Raw genomic sequence first — 19,724 nt, 5'->3', positions numbered from 1 at the left:
CGGGATGGGTTCGTCAGAGGCAATGCGATTGGCACAGGATAGAGCAGGGTTTAGGGCTGTTGTACATAGGGTCGCTATGAGTCGCAAACGACTCGACAGCACATAACAACAACAACAACTACATATATGTCAATAATACATAGAATATATACTCTCACCCCCTTGTTGAAGGCTGTCCTAGCAATAGAACAGTATGATGCAGCCTCAGGCACAGGGAAACACCTACTTGTTTCCTCATTGTTGGGAATACTTATTCCAAGTAGTCTATAAATCTTTGCTTAGCTAATTCCCACAAAACTCTTCTCTGACCCAGTTCCACCTTTCAATGTAATGATTTCACAGGGTACCAGAGGTGTTGCTATAGAAAACTTTACTGACCTTTCCCCCCAAATAAAAAGTTAAATTAGGGAAAAAGCGAACTGTTCAGTGAAGAATTAAGCATATTTTAAGTATGATGTGCCCTTATATACTAGGGGAATTCTTGGAAATCTTCTAGCTCAGATAAACTCCTTTTGTCTCCTTGGTTTTTTAGTTTTGTTTTGTGTCATATCATATTTTTACACTTGTAATAAAATAATCCTAATTAGCTCTATAAACAGCTAAATAATAACTTAAGAATTAACCTTGTGGCTAAAGGACACAATTCATTGTCATGCCTGAATCCTTCAGGCTGGAATTGGCTGGGGAAGGCTGAGGAATTGATAAGACATGGCAAAAGGAAGACAGAAGTAACAGATGTTGAACAAGTCAGAGACCACATTAAAAAGAGATCAGCTAAATTTTTTTTAAAGTGAAAAAATAGTATTGGCTCCAACCACTCAAAGGGGGGGGGGGAGAGAGAGAGATCAGCTAAGGACTACACTTTTGAACCAAAGGATAAGGCCACAAAATTCTTGAATTCCTTGCCTGAGAGACTCTGAGAAAAAGAGTTAGGTACCAGAACTTCAATGCAACTGGAAGTCAGACTTGAAGCAGGAAGTTGAAGCACTCTATTCAGTTGCTAATAGCACAAATAGATCAGAAGGGGACACTGAACAGCTGTCTGCTGAAGTAAGATTGGGGACCATAGATGCCTCTTTCCCTGATAATGATGATACCATAAAGTGATTCGGGGTAGCTAAAGAGACCTCTTTAAAGATAAGGTATCCCCACCAATTTTGCAATCAAATACTAGATGAAACTCACCATAGAACTGATTCAGACTCATGGCAACCTTCCACTGGGTTTCCAGCTCTTTCTTGGAGTCAATTGCCTCATTTCCCCCGCATACAGTGTTTGGTGGATCCAAACCATTGTTGGTGGATCCAGACAATTTTGGTTAGCATCCCAAAACATAGCCCATTATGCTACCAATGTTCTTTTCCAATCTCCAAAAGCTATCCTAAATGAAGTCTGATAAAATTGTTCTTTGTTAAGAAAAACATCTTTATCAATGTTAGGTAAAGGGTGAGAAAAGCCCATTTAGAAATCTTTCCATTTCTGCTCTTCTATTACATAGCATCTGGAAAAGAGTAGTGTATTTACTTTCTAGGTAAGGTTGGCTTCAGGACAGTCCCCTGGCAACACACACTGTCTTCCGTCCTTGGTGTACCTCCTTACTTTCCACAGTTAACCAATGCTCTAGAACTGCAAGTATGTTCTAGTCTGATCCTTGGTTTCCAAGTTTAAGAGAATAAAATTGAATTCAGAAATAATGCCATGTTACTATTATCTTCCAATCTCTATGGTTGGAGCTCTGGTGGTGTAGTTTGTAGGGAGCTGTGCTGCTAAGCCAAAGGCCTAACCTCTCTTGGGGATTCAGGTCCACCAGCAGCAACACCAGAGAAAAAGGATTTATTTCCTCCCATGCAATTTACAGCTTCTGAAAACCCCCTGGAGGGTCAGCTGCAATTTACAGCTTCTGAAAACCTCCTGGAGGGTCAGCTGTAAATTGGTTCTGACTTGACAGCAACGAGTCAATGTTCATGATTAAAAACAAGAAGGACTGAGATAGGTTGGGATGAAAAGGGGTGGAGAGGGGGCCCCATTTTGAGGTTGTTTTTATTCTCAACAGTGCTTGGATCAAGCAGGGCTCAAAAATGTCTTACTCCTTAAGGGGTCTCATTTAGGTCTAAACAGTATCTGTGGCAAGATGCCTGGTGGCACAAGGATGGGCAATCTCCTCCCATGAGATTAATTATCTCTGAAAACCTGCTGGAGGGTTAGCTATGGGTCAGTTCTGACTCGATGGCACACAACAACAACTGAAATTGGCAGGTCAAATCCACCTGACATCTCTGCAGGAGAAAGACCTCGTAACCTGCTCTTGTGAGGATTACCATCTAGAAACCCCTATGTGGCAGTTTTACTCTGTCACACAAATTTTACATGAATTGAAATAGACTTGATGGTACCTAAGTTACCAATGTCTATGGAGCTACTGGCCTATAACCAAAGTATTTGTCAGGGAGGAAAGGGACCAAAGAGGAGGATTGGGCCAAAGAGAGGTTTATAGTTGTTAGGTGCCATTAAGTTGACTATGACTCATAGTGATCTTATAAACAATAGATCGGAATCTTTCTTATTTTGTGCCATCCTCATGGGAAAAAAAAGTTAGGGAAGGAAAAGGAAGAAAGCCATCTTAGACTGGGTATAGTGTAATACTTTGTGCTGTCTCTAATGGTTGTAACACTACTCAAAACTGTGACATTGGCAAAAGATTCACAATTCTAACTTGTATTATGTTAAGTGTGCCTTGATGGCCCTGAGGTCATTACGCATCTAACTTGTTTATCCCCCTGATACTTAGGAAAGTTTGCAATTGGCGCATGCCCACCAAATAATCTCTTCTGAGATATAGGCCTGAATCAGAGAAGCTAGAGTTCTTAAGTATAAGCCTAAGAAATCACTTCTGACTGATTTAGGGAGAAAAGAGATGTGCTTCTTGATGTCTTGGAGTCCCTGGAAGATTTGAGGAACCCAGCCCATGTCCATGCAAGGAAGAGCTGTCACACTACATAGTGATTATCAGGGGTGAGTGGCAAGGAGAGGGAAAGGAAGATTTGGTGCTTAGAGGACACTGAACTTCTGTTAAGGGCAATGAAACGATTTGAAAATTATTAAGGGTGATGGTTAAACAACATGATAAATGTGAGTAAACTAATATATGTGGGTAAGATTTTGAGATGACAACTTGTTTTTGTTACAGACATGCTTACCACAAACATATGCAGGAACCATCACACTGCAGAATTAGCCTGTTTAGGACACTATTGTTGTTGCCACTAATGGATACTACATGTGGTAGGCCACACCATTGACATTCCCAACACAGAAATGGGAACTCCATCTTGACACAACTACTGGCATCGCAAGAAAGATTATCTTCCACCAAAACTCACCCATGGAGACTTCCTCAAATATTAGAAAGGGGGTTTCAGAATCTGGGGAACCCAAGAGATGGACAAATGCTTGTTTCCCCAAGTTTGAGATAACTCAGTACTCCATTGCCTCCATTCTCCTGAGGTAAATCCAGCCACTCCTTTACAAACAATCTTCTCTAATGCCATCTCCTTTTTCATTTTTACCAGTCCTCTATTGGTGCCCCAGTACACCTTGTTATTGCACTTAGCCAAACTGAAACCACCTGATCTGATGATGTTCTAGAGGACATATTGAACTTCAAATTACCATTCTAATGGAAGTGACTTCCTGTGTCCTAAGGATCAGCTGGATGGAGATACCTGAGTACACTTGACTAGCAAGATAACTTATGGAGAAAAGGATTCAGAACTTGGTTCTGCTGTCCTTGAAAAGGTCAGCCTGTACATACACCATTGTTGATCTTAAAATGTTAGGTAAAGATGTCATGTTTTCATGATTAGAACTCCACCATACATTCTTTTATCCAATGTCTTTCAGGTCACTGAGGCGTTTCTATGCAATAGTTTCTCTATCTCACTCTCATCTCACATACTTCTGCAATCCTGTTCTGTGAAATGGTAGACATTCATTCCTCCCAGTGAATGTCAGTAGAAGTGACCTAGCTAAAAGTCTATTTGAAAAGAGTGAAATGAGGTTGTTTCATTTGTGAGCTCCCACATACATGTCTTTGGGCTCAGCTTTCCTTTGTCATGTGGACCGAATATTCTTCCTGGGCCATATAGCTAAGAGAAGAGAGAGGCAGGGAGGAGGGCTTTGAATGGTAGAAGCTAAGAGTCAGAACTGGGCTTTTTTTAAAAAAAAATCTCCTTATCTCTATATCTATATCTATGCGAAATGTCATTTTTTGTTTGTCTACTTTTTAAAATAGAAATTAATAAAAATCATAATCAAACTGCAAATTCTTATCTACTAAAAATGACCAAGAATTTGTGAAATATCACACAACATTAATAAAACCTAGAACAAAGTATGCAAAGTGACATAAGGCAGCCACAATAAGAAATTTATGGAATTGTTATCGATCAGATAGTCACAAAAGGAAAATTATGATACAAGACTGTTACTATAAAAAAGCTAAAGGAAGGCTTACTCACAGAATCAATCGTGAAGGGTTAATAGGTTGGGAAAAGAGGGAGAGGCGGGAAAAAAGAAATAAATAGATAAGTTGGGTTAAGGAAAAGGCAAAATACAGTATGTTTTAATTATAAATTGTAATGAATTACATTAATCCATTTTTAATTAATGTTATAAAACACAATGTCTAATGTGCTACAATGAATGGATGAAAATCTAACTTTTCTATAAACTTTTGTTAAAATCACTACTGAAATAAAAATTTTTTAAAAAAACAAATGTAATGTTATTTGTAAACTCTAACTCAAAAAAAGATTAAAAAAGTTGTCCTCCTGCATTATAATTTCTTTTAAAAAGTACAAATTGGGGTTGGTTTATTTTACTGTGTAAAAATTTTATGTTTTAAAATTATTTTTTTTTACTCCCTTCCTCCTTGCTTTTCATCTCTGTTAACTTTCCAAGATGAATTCAGTCTGTGTGTAAACTATTTCTTTATATTGGTGGTTCTACACTTATTAACTGGGAGAATGGTAGGTGTGATTTACAGCCTTTGAAAACCCTCTGGAGATTCAGCTATGAGTCAATTCTACCTCAACAGCAATGAATGAGCATATATGTCATTCAGCATAATCTAATCAAGTTTCATCCATGTTAAAAGTACAAATTATTGTTGTGAAGTCATAATGAAACTCTTTAGAGGAATAAGACAAAGCCCATTATGGGGATCCTGGGTATTATCAACTGCATTCAGCAGAGAATGGACAGACATGTGATGATCAGAGGCTGCAGGGGGGGAGGAGGGGAAGAAGCAGAGACCAAAAGAACAGAACAATAATAAGAGCTGATGGAATAAGGGAAGAAAATAGTGTGGAGATGTGATTATAGACTCAAGCTGGGAAAGCACAATGACAGAGATTACCAGACTTGACTAAAATAGGAGAAAAGATAAATTAACATTCAAGTGGCTTTCCTTTAGACTCTGTAGTCAGGAATACACTATCCTCAAGAAAGAAGGATCCAAGTCAGAACCAGGAAGCAAACAGAACAAGATGTTCCATAGATGTGTCAAGAAGTCTATTGTTAGTTATTTTTTAGTCCATCCCCTGATTCACAAGACAACAGCATGGCTGCTGGGTCCACACCATCCCCAGGAATGGCTGTGGATAGAACCATTGTGTTCTAGCCACAACTACAGGCTTTTCATTACCTGATCTTTGGGAGTAAATCACTAGGCTTTTTGCTCTAGTCTGACTTCGTATGGAAGCTCTCCTAAAACCTGTTCAGCCCTGTAGCAATATGTAAACCCCCACTGACTGATGGGTAGTAATTGTGCATGAGGTACACTGACCACAAATGAAAGCCAGATTTCCTCTGTGAAAGAGAATTCTCCAACTGAATTGATACATGACACCAAGTCAGAACCGACTGGTAGTGGGTTTTCAGAGGCTATAATTTGCACAGGAGAAGATTCTCATCTTTCTCTCATAGAGCAGCTGGTGGATTTGAACCACATGCCTTTAGCTTGGAAGTGTAACTCCTTACCACTAAGCGACCAGAGCTCCCTCCCACTGAACTAAGACTCCCTATGTTCATATATGTGGATTTTAGCAGTTTCTCAAAGACAGGAATAATATATCTTTTCTGACTATATAACATAGCCTTAGAAAGTTACTAAGTGGTGACATTTATTTTTCTAATTGCTATTTGAATGAAACTTTACAGAGCAAATTAATTTTCCATCCAACAAGTCATGTACATTGTTTTGTGACATTGATTATAAACCCCTCCACGTAATAGCACCTTTCTCACTTCCCATGTTTTTCCTTTCCTATCCTTTCTCCCTAGGCAAATGCTGCTATTTTGACCTTGAATGGTTGAGGTTTTGAAGGAGTGTGTACCTTCCTGGTGTTATTGATGACTTTATGTCATTGTTGTTAGCTACTGTCAAGTTAGCTACAACTCTATGTCAGGCAGAACAAAACGCTGACAATCTTGCAACATCCTCACTATTGCCCTTGTACTTGAACACTTTGTTACAGCCACTGTGTCAATTGATCTTGTTAAATGTCATCTTATAGGGCTTTTTATTGTTCGGCTGATAAATTAGTGACGGGATGATTTTTGATCTCTCTATCTATATCTTTCTCTGTATCTATAGCTAGGAATTGATGGCATACCGATTGGCATATTTCAACAAGCAGACGCTGCCCTGAATGTACTCACATTTCTTGTGCCAAAGACTCTGGAGGACTACCACCTTGCCAACTGACTGGAAGAGATCTACATTTGTTCCCATTCCAAAGAAAGGTGATCTGACAGAATGTGGAAATTATCGAACATTGATATCACATGTAAGCAAGATTCTGCTGAAGATTATCCAAAAAAGACTGGAACAGCACATCAACAGAGAACTCCTGAAGTTCAGGCTGGATTTAGAAGAGGCTGTGGCACTAGGGATAGTATAGCTAATGTCAGGTGGATCTTGACTGAAAGCAGAGAGTACTAGAGGAATGTCTATTTGTGTTTCATTGACTATGCAAAGGCGTTTGACTATGTGGATGACAACAAACTGTGGCTGACTCTGAGCAGAATGAGAATCTCAGAACCCTTGATTGTGATTACACAAAACCTATACTTGGACCAGGAGACTTTATTAATTAGAATGTGGCATCAGGATTGGAGTAAGACTTATCAACATGTATTATGCAGATGACACAACCTTGCTTACCAAAAATGAGGAGAACTTGAAGCACTTGATGCAGAAGATCAAGGACTGTAGCATCTCAACATCAAGAAAACTATAATCCTCACCACCAAGCCAATAAGCAGCAGCATTGTGATAGATGAAGAAGGGATTGAAGTTGTTAATGATTTCGTCTTGCTCAGATACAAAATCCATTGGCAGCCGCAGTCAGAAAATAAAGATGAGTTGCACTGGGAAAATATGCTGTCAAGGACCTCTCCAGAGTTCTAAAGAGAAACAATGCCTTTCTAATGACTAAGGTGTGCCTGATTCAAATTGTGATCTTTTCATTCACTTGTTATGCATTTGAAATCTGAGCAATGATTAGGAATGACAGTCAGAAGAATTGATGCCTTTGAATTGTGGTGCTGGAGAAGAATATCAAGCATACTATGGACTTCCAAGAGAACAAACGGATTTGTTCTGGAGAAAATGAAATCAGGATGTTCCTTAGAAGCAAGGATGGTGAAACTCTGTCTCACACACTTTGGGCATAATGTCAGGAGGGGCCAGAACTTGGAGACAGACATCTTGCTTAGAACAGTAGAATGTCAATGCAAGAAAGAAAGACCTTTGATGAGATGGATTGACACAGTGACTGTGGCAATGGGGTCAGGTGTGTCAGAGATGGTTAGGTTGGTTAAGGATAGACAAGATTCAGAGCTGTTATACATAGGGTCACTATGAGTTGCAGTCAACTTGATGGCACATTATAACAACAACAACAACAGCAACAACATAACAGAAATACCAAACGTGGATGATTTTAATGAACATAAATATCTTCTTTCACATTTTAGTAGACTCAAAGTCTGAATACAGACTGCTAGCTCAAGAGGAAATCTTTCTCTAGTTCTCTTAGGAGGTTTCCAGACCAGGAATGCTGAGTCTAAAGGATGGATTTTGTTCCTTGATTTTCTTTATTGGTGGTAGTAGATTTCTATCTCTGCTCATTTGCTTAACAATATACAATCTAATTTTATAGTTTGTATCTAGCCTCATTAACATAACTGCTACCAACCCTAACTTATTAACATCATAGTGTTTGTTTTTTAGATGCCATCAAATCTGTTTCTCAAAACAACCTCATAACTCATAATGACCCTACCTACAACAGAACAAAACACTGCCCAGGCCTGCTTATTTCTCATAATCTCTGCTGTGCATAAATCTATCGTTGTGGTCGCTGTGTATGTCGAAGTCACTAAAAATGTTTCTCTTTATCGCTAATCTTCTACATAACCAAGCATGGTGCCTTTCACCAAAGACTGGCCACTCCTGATAACACTCAAAGTGTGTGAGGAAGTCTCACCATCCTTATTTTTAAAGGAACCTTTTGTTTGCATTTCTTCTAAGACTGATTTGTTCACTCTTCTAGCAGCCCAATCTATATTTAATATTCTTAGTCCACACCATAATGCAAAGGCATTAATTCTTCTTTGGTCTTACTTATTCATTGTCCAAGTTTGCTATGCATTTAAGGCAATTAAAAATTTCATGTCATGGTCTCTACTTCATCTTTCCTTTTAAGGAAGGAGACCCATCCATTTGAGATGTAACTTTCCAATAAATCTATCTATGATTTTACCTTAAAAAATCATGCCTTGGTTTGGGTGCACCTTAGTCTTTAAAGTGATATCCTCCTCACCCTTTAGCATTTTAAGTAGGTCTCTGACTGCAGATTTCCTCAATGCAATATATCTTTTGGTTTCTTGACTACTGCTATCATGGGTGTTGATTGTGGAACCAACTCAAATGAAATTGTTGACAACTTTGATTTTAACCCTGCTTGCTGAAACTGAGGAGGACCTGAAGCGCTTGCTGCAGAGGGTCAAGGACTGCAGCCTACAATATGGACTGAGGCTCAATGTCAAGAAGACAAAGATTCCCACCACTGGGCCAGTTGGCAGTGTCACGATGGATGGTGAAGAGATTGAGATTATTCACAGCTTTAGTTTGCTTGGCTCCACAGTCAACACTCTTGGCACCAGTAGCCAGGAAATTAAAAGGCGTATTGCCATGGGAAAGTCTGCTGTTAGGGACCTCTCCAGGGTATTGAAGAGGAATGGTGTCTCTCTGGAGACTAAGGTGTGTCTGATACAGGCCAAGGTCTTTGCAATCACTTTGTTATGCATCAGAGAGTTGGACAATGACCAAGGAGGATAGAAGGAGAATTGATGCCTTTGAGCTGTGGTGCTGGAGAAGAGTATTGATAATACCATGGACTGCTAGGAAAACAAACAGATTTGTCCTGGACAGGGTTAAACCGAGAGGCTCCTTGGAGGCAAGGATTCTGAGGCCCCGTCTAACATACTTTGGACATGTTGTGAGGAGAGACCAGTCCTTGGAGAGGGACATCATGCTTGGGAGGGTGGAGGGACAGCACAGGAGAGGAAGGCCTTCTATGAGGTGGATTGATTCGGTGACTGGCATAATCGGGATGGGAGTGTCAGAGACAGTGCAATTGGCACAGGACAGAGCAGAGTTTAGGGCTGTTGTACATAGGGTCACTATGAGTCGCAAGTGACTCAACGGCACATAACAACAACAACAACAAACACTTATTATTGCTTGTTGGACTAGTTGTGAAAATTTCTGTCTTCTATATGTTGAAATGTAATCCATACTGTGAAGACTGTAGTCTTTACCTTTCATCAGTAAGCATTCTGTTTCAAAGTCGGAAAACTTGTAAGACCTGGAAAATTAACATAGCTCCAGAGTTCCAGCTCTCACAGGTTTCACTTCCAATGTAGGTGACCTCAAACAATTAAAGCTGAGAACCTCCTACTAAGGACGGAAGAATCGTGGATACAAGGAGCTCTTACATAGAATACATTAGTGAGTTTCATTGACTCAAGAAAGTCTGTAACCTGTATGCAAAATTGTGTGTGTACGCTTTTTCTCAAGAGCAGATATGAAGGTGGCTTAGTGATAAGGGGTTGCGCTGCCAACACAAAGGCATGTGATTCAAATCAATTCTGCAAGAGAAAGATGGGCAATCTCCACCCATGCAATTTATTACCTCTGAAAACCTGCTGGAGAGTCATCTATGAATCAGTTCAGACTCAGTGCTATACAACAACAACAAACCTGATAGGCTACACAGGAATCAAATTGACGTCAGTGGAGTCAATGGAGAAGCTCAATACGTACAGTCAAAACCTGGCCAGGGCCTGACTGTGGAACAAACAATCAGTTTACTTCTGTGCAAGGAACAAAAATACAACCTTGAATTTATGCAATTGAATTTAAAAGCCACCTCAAGAATAGATTTGATGCATTAAACACTTAGAACCCAAAGACCAGATGAGTTGTGGGATGACATCAAGGATATCCTCCATAAAGAAAACAAATGGTCACTGCAACAACTAGGGTGAAAAAAGACCTAAATGGGTGTCAGAAGAAACTATGAAAGTTGAACTACAATGGAGAAAGGCTAAAATTAAAGGAAGAAATAAGTAAGAGAACTGAGCAGAAGATTTCAAAGGGCAGCTCAAGAAGACTACCAAAGAGCTGGAGATTGAAAACCTTTAGGGAGGAAAATGCTAAGCACTTCTCAAGCTGAAAGAATTGAAGAACAAATTCAACCCTCAAGTTAAACTACTAAAGAATTCTAGAGACAAAATATTGAATGATGCATGAAAATCAAAATCACAAAAGAAGAAATTTTCCATCTTCCTCATGCAGAGCAGCTGGTGGATTCTAATACTAAATTACTTTTTTTTGTTTTTCTTTTTTAAAAAAGAAGATGGAAGGAATACATGGAGTCACTGTACCAAATAGTATTGGAAAACACTGAGCCATTCCAGGAAGTAACATATTATTAAGAACCATTGATAATGATGAATGAAGTTCAATCTGCACTGAAGACATTGGTTTTAAAAAGGCTCCAGGAATTGATTGATTATTAATTGAAGTATTTAAACAAATACATGCAACCCTGGGCATACTCACTAGCTTATGCCAAGAAATTTGGGAGATAGCTACCTGGCCAATAGATTGGAAGAGATTTCCATGTGTTTCCACTCCAGAAAAAGGAGACTTAACAGAATGTTGAGATTATTGAACAAAAACTGTGGCTATCACATGCAAATAAAATCTTGCTGAAGATTATTTAAAAATGACTGAAACAGTACATTGACTGGAAGTTCAAGCTGGATTCACAAGAGGCCATGGCACTGGATCGTGTCTGAAAACAGTACAACAGAAAGAGGTTTACTTGCACTTTGACAAGGCAAAGGCATTTGACAGTGTAGTTTATAAAGAGCTATGGATAACATTGAGAAGAATGAGAATCCAGAACACTCAATTGTGCTCCTGATAGACTTATACATAGGCCAAGAAGTTATTATCTGAACAGGACAAGGGATCACTGCATGGTTTAAGATTGGAAAGGGTGTCATCAGAGCTGTACCTTTTCTCCATACCTATTTAGCCTGTATGGTAAAGACATTTTTCAAGAATCTGGACTTTGTGAAGAAGATTGTGGCCTCAGAATCAGAGAAAGACTCATCAACAGCCTGCATCATGCAGATGACACAACCCTGCTCACAGAAAAGGAAGACTTATATTAATTTTAAAAATAATAAAAAAAAATGAAGAAACCTGAGGAAGCACAGAGACTATAACCTGCACTATAAATTACATCTCAACATCAAGAAAACAAAAATCCTCACCACTGGACCAATAGACAACATCATGAAAGATAGAGAAAATCTTTACACTGTCAAGGCTTTTATCTTGCTTGGATCCACAATCAACATGGTAACAGCAGTCAAGAAACAAAAAGATGTGTTGCATTGGAAAAATCAGCTATCAGGGACTTCTCCAAATCGCTAAAGAACAAAGATGTCAGTTTAAAGACTAAGGTGTGCCTGATTCAAACCATGGTATTTTTACTTGCTTCATATGTCTCTGAAGATCAGACAGTGAATAAGGGTGGTAGAAAAATTTGAATTGTGGTGTGAATGAAAAGTATTGAATGGCCCATGGACTACGAAAAGAATAAGACTATTTTGGATGAAGTGCAATCAGGGTGCTCCTAAGAGGTAAGAATAGTGTCTCACATACTTTGGGCATGTTGTCAGGAGGGAACACTGTCTAGAAAAAAACATCATGCTGGGAAAGGTGATCGAATAAAACCGTTGCTATCACATGCAAGTACAACCTTCCTGAAGATTTTTTAAAAATAACTGAAACAGTATGTTAACTTGGAACTGTCAGAAGTTCAAGCTGGATGGATTCACAAGAGGCCATGGTACAAGAGATACCATTGCTGATGTCAGGTGGATCTTCTCTGAGAAAGAGAGGAAGACTTTCAACAAGATAGATTGACACCGTGACTGCAGCAATAGGCTCGAGCATATCATAGAGTATGTAGGTGGGTCAGGATAGGGTAAAGTTTGGCTTTCTTTTTCACAAGCCTGTTACGAGTTGTAGTGGACTTGATGGCACATAACAACAACATAGTAATTATGATAGAACCAGGAAGATACAGTGACACAAAAAACAAAGAGTTTTAAACGCTCTTCCAAGATGACCACAAAAGTCAGACCTTCAAGGGAGACTAAAAGAGCTATGGTTGTCTTTGCCAGAAAGAACTTTCAAGCAGCACTGCCTAACTGCAAGTCACCGTAAGAGCACCTGCTGTAAAGCCAAATGGAACTGACTGTACTTTGAGTGGCCCTCTGTTGTGAGCATGTCGGGAAAAAATATGGATAGAGAAAGGCCTGCCAGTCATTTTACCAAGGCCTTCCATTCATGATGGGCCTCCAAGTTTGAGGTTCTCTCACAATTTATCTTTCATACATTCCAAGAGATTTGCTGGCAGATTTAGAGAAAAACAACATTCTTCACACAACTTTCAACTTGTGTGCCATTTCCAGGACCATGCTGTGTATGTTGTTATTGTTAGTTGCCACCAAGCTGACTCTGACTCGTTGTGGGCAGTTTCGTGTACAACAGAATGAAACTGGTGCCATCTTGACAATCGTTGACATATTTCAAGTCCATTGTAGTCTCAAGTTGAGTGCCTACCAACCTAGTGGGCTCATCTTCCAGCACTATATCTGGCCATATTTTATTGTGATTGATAGTGTTTTCATCAACTAATTTTTGGAAGTCGATACTCAGGTCTTTCTTCTTTGTCTTAATCTGGAAGCCGCACTGATGCCTGTCCACCATGGGTGACCCTGCTGTTGTTTGAAACATCAATGGTATAAATTTTAATATCAGGGCAACACACAAGCCACCACAGTACAACAAACTGACAAAAGAATGCATGCATACAATCGAATAAAAGGAATTTTAAAGGAAATCCAAGTTATTTTCCTGTGCATAACAAAATTAAATTGTGTGAAACTGCCTTGTATCTAATGTGCAAATGTGTTACCAGAAATTTGCAAGCTTATTTTGGCATATTCTTTTTTTTTCATTTTGGCACATTCTTGTTACTTTGTTTGTTTTAACATAGTGGAAGAATCATGAAATGGAAATGATAAAAGCTTTCCCAGCTTCTAAGATGTTCTCACTTACCCATCAGTTTTAGCCACACAACAAAGTCACTGTATGTACTGCTCTTCAATACAAGATGAGACAGAGATCTGCAATAGACAGAGGCTGATCAGAGAGAGAAGAGGATGAGCCTGGGCCTAAATTCAGCTTTGGTGAGCAGACTCTGTTTGCTGTAGTGAAGAATGAGTGCTCTGGAAGCAGGCTCCTTGGGTTCATATCTCCCTCCACTGCTTGACAGCTCTACCCTTCAGACATTTTCACTTCTGCTAAATGTTGTTGTTGTTGTACTAACGAGTGGGAACTGACTCATAACTACTCTCCGGTGGATTTTCAGAGGCAGTAGATTGTACAGGACTTGACTGCCCATCCTTTGCACACAGAGTAGCTGATGGATTCGAGCCATGTACCTATGGGTTGGTAGCACAACCTTTTACCACTAAGCCACCAGAGGCCCCTCAAAATGGGAGTACTAAATAAGACTTGCTTTATAGTACTGCTTGGAGTGCTAAAGGAATTCTTAGTGTAGTGCGTAACCTGTTGGGCTGCTGACTGAAAGGATGGCAGTTCGAACCCACCAGCTGCTTTGCAGGGAAAGGTGAGCAGTCTCCTTTAATAAAGACTTAAAGTCTCAGAAACCTGATATTCAATATGAATCAGAATCAGCTCAATAACAGTGAATGAATGTTAAAAATAACTTTGGCACATAGTAAGTGCTCAATATATATTAGCTCACTGCTGCTGACTATAATGACATTTATTAATTGCTATTATTATTACTTCAGAATCCAATGGCTTCAAACAAGAAGCTCTCACAAAGGCCCCAAGAAACTTTTAATCTCAAAGCCACAGGGTCCTAATTGGTTCAAACAAGAGGCTCCCAACCCAAAATTGAATGTTAAAAAAACAATAAGAACAAATAGACCACACCTGACTGTTAATTAATTAAAAAAGACCAAACAGCTTCAGATGTTGTTCAATCAATCCATTTCATCAATGGTCTCCCTCTCTTTCTCCGTCCCTCCACCTTTCCAAGAATAATGTCCCTTTCCAAGGACTGGTCCCTCCTTGCAACATGCCCAAAGTATGTCAGATGAAGCCTCAGAATCCTTGCCTCCAAGGAGCAGCCTGATTTCAACCTCTCCAGGATGAACCTGTTTGTTCCCCTGGCAGTCCATGGTATATTAAAAACTTCGCCAGCACCACAGCTCAAGGGCATCAATTTTCTTTTGATGATCCCTAGTCATTGTCTAGCTCTCTGACACAGCAAGCAATTGCAAAGACTATGGCCTGGATCAAGTGCACCTTAGTCTCCAGAGTGACATTGTTGTTCTTCAGTACTCTGGAGAGGTCCCTGACTCTCCCAGTGCAATTCATCTCTTGATTTCCTGGCTGCTAGTACCAAGACTGTTGATTGTGGAGCCAAGCAAACCAACGCTGTTAAAAATTTCTATCTCGCCTTTCTATGAATATGGCGCCAAAAGCGAAGAAGGAAGCCCCTGCCCCTCCCAAAACTGAAGCCAAAGCAAAGGCATTGAAGGCCAAGAAGGCAGTCCTGAAGGGCGTCCACAGCCAAAAAAAAAGAAGATCCGCACCTCACCCACGTTCCGGTGGCCAAAGACGCTGAGACTCAGACGGCAGCTCAAATACCCCCAGAAGAGCACTTCCAGGAGAAACAAGCTTGACCACTATGCCATCATCAAATTTCCCCTGACCACTGAGTCAGCTATGAAGAAGATAGAAGATAACAACACACTTGTGTTCATTGTGGATGTCAAGGCCAATAAGCACCAAATTAAACAAGCTGTAAAGAAGCTCTATGACATTGATGTGGTGAAGGTCAACACTTTGATTAGACCTGATGAAGAGAAGAAGGCCTATGTTCGACTTGCTCCTGATTATGACGCTTTGGATGTTGCCAACAAAATTTGGATCATCTAAACTGAGTCCAGCGGGCTAATTCTAAATGTAATAAATTTTTCTCACCATAAAAAAAAATTTCTATCTCTTCACTATCCATCATGATACTGCCAATTGGTCCAGTGATGAGAATCTTGTTTTCTTGATGTTGAGCTTCAATCCATATTGAAGGCTGCATTCGTTGCCCTTCTGCAACAAGCACTTCGGGTCCTCCTCAGTTTCAGCAAGCAGGGTTGTGTCATCTGCATAACACAGGTTGTTGATGAATCTTCCTCCAAACCTGATGCCACATTCCTCCTCATACAGCTCAGCCTCCCAGATGATCTGTTCTGCATATAGATTGAAAAGGTATGGAGACAGAATACATCCCTGGCATATACACCCTTCCTGATTTTGAACCATCCAGTGTCTCCTTGCTGTTCTGATGACTGCCCCCTGGTCCAAGTACAGGTTTCACAGAAGCACTATCAAATGTTCTGGGATTCCCATTCTTCTCAGAGTCAGCCACAGTTTGTTGTGGTATACACAGTCAAATGCCTTTGCATAGTCAATGAAACACAGATAGACATTCCTCTGGCACTCTCTACTTTCAACCAAGACCCATCTGCTATTAGCTATAATATCCCTAGTGCCATGCCTCTTCTAAATCCAGCCTGCACATCTGGCAGTTTTCTGTTGACACGCTGCTCCACTCTTTTTCAGATAATCTTCAGCAGAATCTTGCTTGCATGTGGTATCAATGATTTTGTTAGATAATTTCCGCACTCTGTTGGGTCACTTTTCTTTTGAATGGAAACAAATATATATCTCTTCCAGTTAGATGGCCAGGTGATTTTCCTCCAGGTTTCTTGGCACAACTTAGTGAGCGCATCCAAGGCAGCATTTGTTTGTTGAAATATGTCAGTTGGTATGGCATCAATTCCTGGAGACTTGGGTTTTTTTTTCCAATTCTTTCAGAGCAATTTGAACTTCTTCATCACCACAGGCTCTTGCTTATACGTTGTTTCATGAAACTCCTTTTGGTACAATGAGTCTGTATACTCTTTCCATCTTCTTTTAATACTTCCTGGATCATTTAATACTCTGCCCAAAGCATCCTTAAGTATTGCAACTCGTGGCTTGAGTTTGTTTTTCAGTTCCTTCAAGATTAAGACATGCCTAGCGAGTTCGGCCCTTTTGATTTTCCGACTCCAGCTCTTTGCACATTTCATTATAATACTTTGCTTTTTTTTTTTTTTGCTTTGTCTTCCCTAGCTTTGAAATCTTCTGTTCAGCTCTTTAATTTATAGATTTCTTCCCTTTGCTTTGGTTCTCAGCACTCTAGTACAATATTCAGAGTCTTCTCTGACATCCATCTTGGTCTTTTCTACCTCCTCTGTCTTTGTAATAACCTTTTGCATTCTTCATGGATGACATTCTTGATATCCTCTGACAGCTCATTTGGTCTTTTCTTATTGGTGTTCAAGGTGTCAAACTTGTTCCTGAGATGGTTTTGAAATTTGAGTGGGATAGACTTAAGGTCAACTTTTGGTTCCTGTGGGTTAATTTTCATTAACTTCAGCTTTAACCTGAATATGAGTAGTTGTTGGTTTGTTCCACAATCAGCACCTGGACTAGTTTCACAGATGATATTCAGCTTCTCCAGTAATTCCACAGATGTAATCTATTTGATTCTCGTGCATATTATCACTGAAATCCATGTGCATAGGCTGCATTTGTGTTTCTTATAAAAGGTATTTCCGATGAGTAAATCATTGAATGTGCAGAATTCTATCATTTATCTCCAGCTTCATTTCTGTCACCAAGTCCATGTTTTCTAACTTGCTGATCCTTCTTCCATGTTCCCAACTTTTGCATTTCAGTCACTCATTATTAGTGCACCTTAATTGCATGTTCAATCCATTTCTGACTGCAAAAGCTGATAGAAATCGTCTATTTCCTCCTCTCTGGCCCCTAGTCTCTTAAAATACTACCCTCAACTATCTTTCAATCACATCAGTGTAATGTCTCCAGAAAACTCCTGCTATAAGGATAAAAGAAATTATCTGGAGCTCTGATGGCCTAGTGGTTAAGAATCTGTGCTGCAATCTCGAAGGCACGTGGTCCGAGGTCACCAGCTGCTCTGCAGGAAAAGGATAGGTAATCTCCTCCCATGCGATTAACTGCCTGTGAAAACCTGCTGGAGGGTCAGCTATGGGTTGGTTTTGACTCTATGGTACACAACAACAGCAACACAAAATTCCAAACCAGAAAGCTGGGATCCTAGTACTCATTAAATGAGTACAAGAATTCATATTGCAGGGTTGTTGGTTTGTTTTATTTTTAATTTTGTTTTCCTGAAAACAGTAAATGGCAGTAGAGAGAGAAAAAGGAAAAAGACTCTGAGCTAGTGATGTGCTGGTGAAAGTGTAAAATTGGGGACTACTTTCCAATGTGATGTAATTTTTTAGTTTATAATTTAAATTTAATTTTCACATTTTGAATGTACAACTTCAATTTTCCATTTTAAATTTTCAACCTAAACTGAAAATAGACAATTTTCAATGTGGTGTAAATTGTTAACCATGGCCGATTTTAAGCTACCAACTTGACGTCACAGAACATAAACTTCAGAAGAGATACTGAACATGAACTTCAGAAGAGACACTGAACATGAACTTCAGTAGCACGCTATTCAATAGTGTTTTCACTATACTGATACAGCAGACACGAGTGTAGAGATAACAGTGAAATATAGTGCAACAGTTAGGAAAGGCAAGTTTTGAGTGGGCACTTTGGTTTGGTTTTTTAGTCTTGTTTTTTAGTGTAATTTAGTGGACTAGAAGCTGCGCTGCCAACCTGAAGGCAAACGGTGAAAATCCACCAGCAGCTCAGAGGGAGAAAGATGGACAAACTCCTCCCATGCAATGTACAGCCTCTGAAAACTCATTGGAGGATCAGCTAAGAGCCAGCTTGATGTCAGTGAGTTAGTGAGTGAGTGAGTTAGTGAGTGGATCATCATCACAGTTAAGAAGAAGGTCTGAGAGGCAGTGACAGCAATAACGAGTTTGAGGTCGGCAGAGCTTTAACTGTGTGTTTGTTCTTTAGTGTCACAGTGGTTAAGAGCTTACCTGCTAATAGAAAGTTTAGTGGTTTGAATCCACCAGAGAGAAAGATGCGCCAATTTCTTTCAGTAAAGATTTACGGCATTGGGAACCCTACAGAGTTATCCTAAAGGGTTATCATAAGTCTGAATTGACTTGATGCCAATAAGTTTGGGGTTTGTTTGTTTGTTTTATATGATTTCTTTTCTAATAGTGGCTGTACTACTTAGCAACCACCTTGTAAATTTCCTGATAACAAATGGCTTTCACAAGCAAAGTCCTGCACCCTGGCTTGTGTTTGATTGATCACAGTGAAGAGATTCATCAGGGTCCACTACTCCAAAGTCTTCAGGTCTAGTAGATCATGACCATCTATTCCAGTCAAGCGAACTCCTTCCTTTCTCTTCTCTATATCTAAGCTCCCCAAATCTGAGCACTCAGAAAAGTGCTCAAAAAATGCTTAGCCTGAATGGGGAAACGTTTGCTTAGGAGGTACTGAGCTCATGTTAACAATGGTGGACTGATTTGGTAAAGGATAGCAAGAGCACCTGCACAGCTGGAAGGTAATAAATGCCTGTGTTTTGTATATGTTGTTGTTGTTAGGTGCTATCAAGTATGTCTCATAGTGACCCTATGAACAAAAATCTGAACCCTGTTCTATCCTGTGCCATCCTCACACTTCCTGACACACAAGAGCTCACTTCAGCAGTCATTGTGTCAATCCACCTGGTTGAAGATCTTCCTCTCCTTCGCTGACCCTCCACCCTTCCCAGCATTATGTCCTTCTCCAAGGAATAGCCCCCCCTAGCAACATGCCCAAAGTATGTGAGGCAAAGCTTCATCATTGTTGCCTTCAAAGAGCACTCCAGATGCACCCTTTCCAAGACATAGCTGTTTGTTTTCTTGGCAGTCCATGTGCTCTTCTCCAACACCACAGCTCAAAGGCATCAATTCTTTTTCTATCATCCTTA

At 39.8% G+C, this 19,724-nt stretch overlaps 2 pseudogenes; one reads left to right on the top strand and one right to left on the bottom strand.

Moving 5' to 3' along the window:
• Window positions 1-13,787, top strand: part of LOC102860822 — a 31,855-nt pseudogene extending 18,068 nt beyond the window's left edge.
• A 32-nt stretch (window positions 13,788-13,819) lies between these two features.
• Window positions 13,820-19,724, bottom strand: part of LOC102860413 — a 9,989-nt pseudogene continuing 4,084 nt past the window's right edge.

Source organism: Elephantulus edwardii, unplaced genomic scaffold (assembly GCF_000299155.1).
Source record: "Elephantulus edwardii isolate Elephantulus edwardi_28Jun2011 unplaced genomic scaffold, EleEdw1.0 scaffold00131, whole genome shotgun sequence".
Taxonomy (NCBI): Eukaryota; Metazoa; Chordata; class Mammalia; order Macroscelidea; family Macroscelididae; genus Elephantulus; species Elephantulus edwardii.
This window is presented reverse-complemented; position numbering and strand designations above follow the sequence as displayed.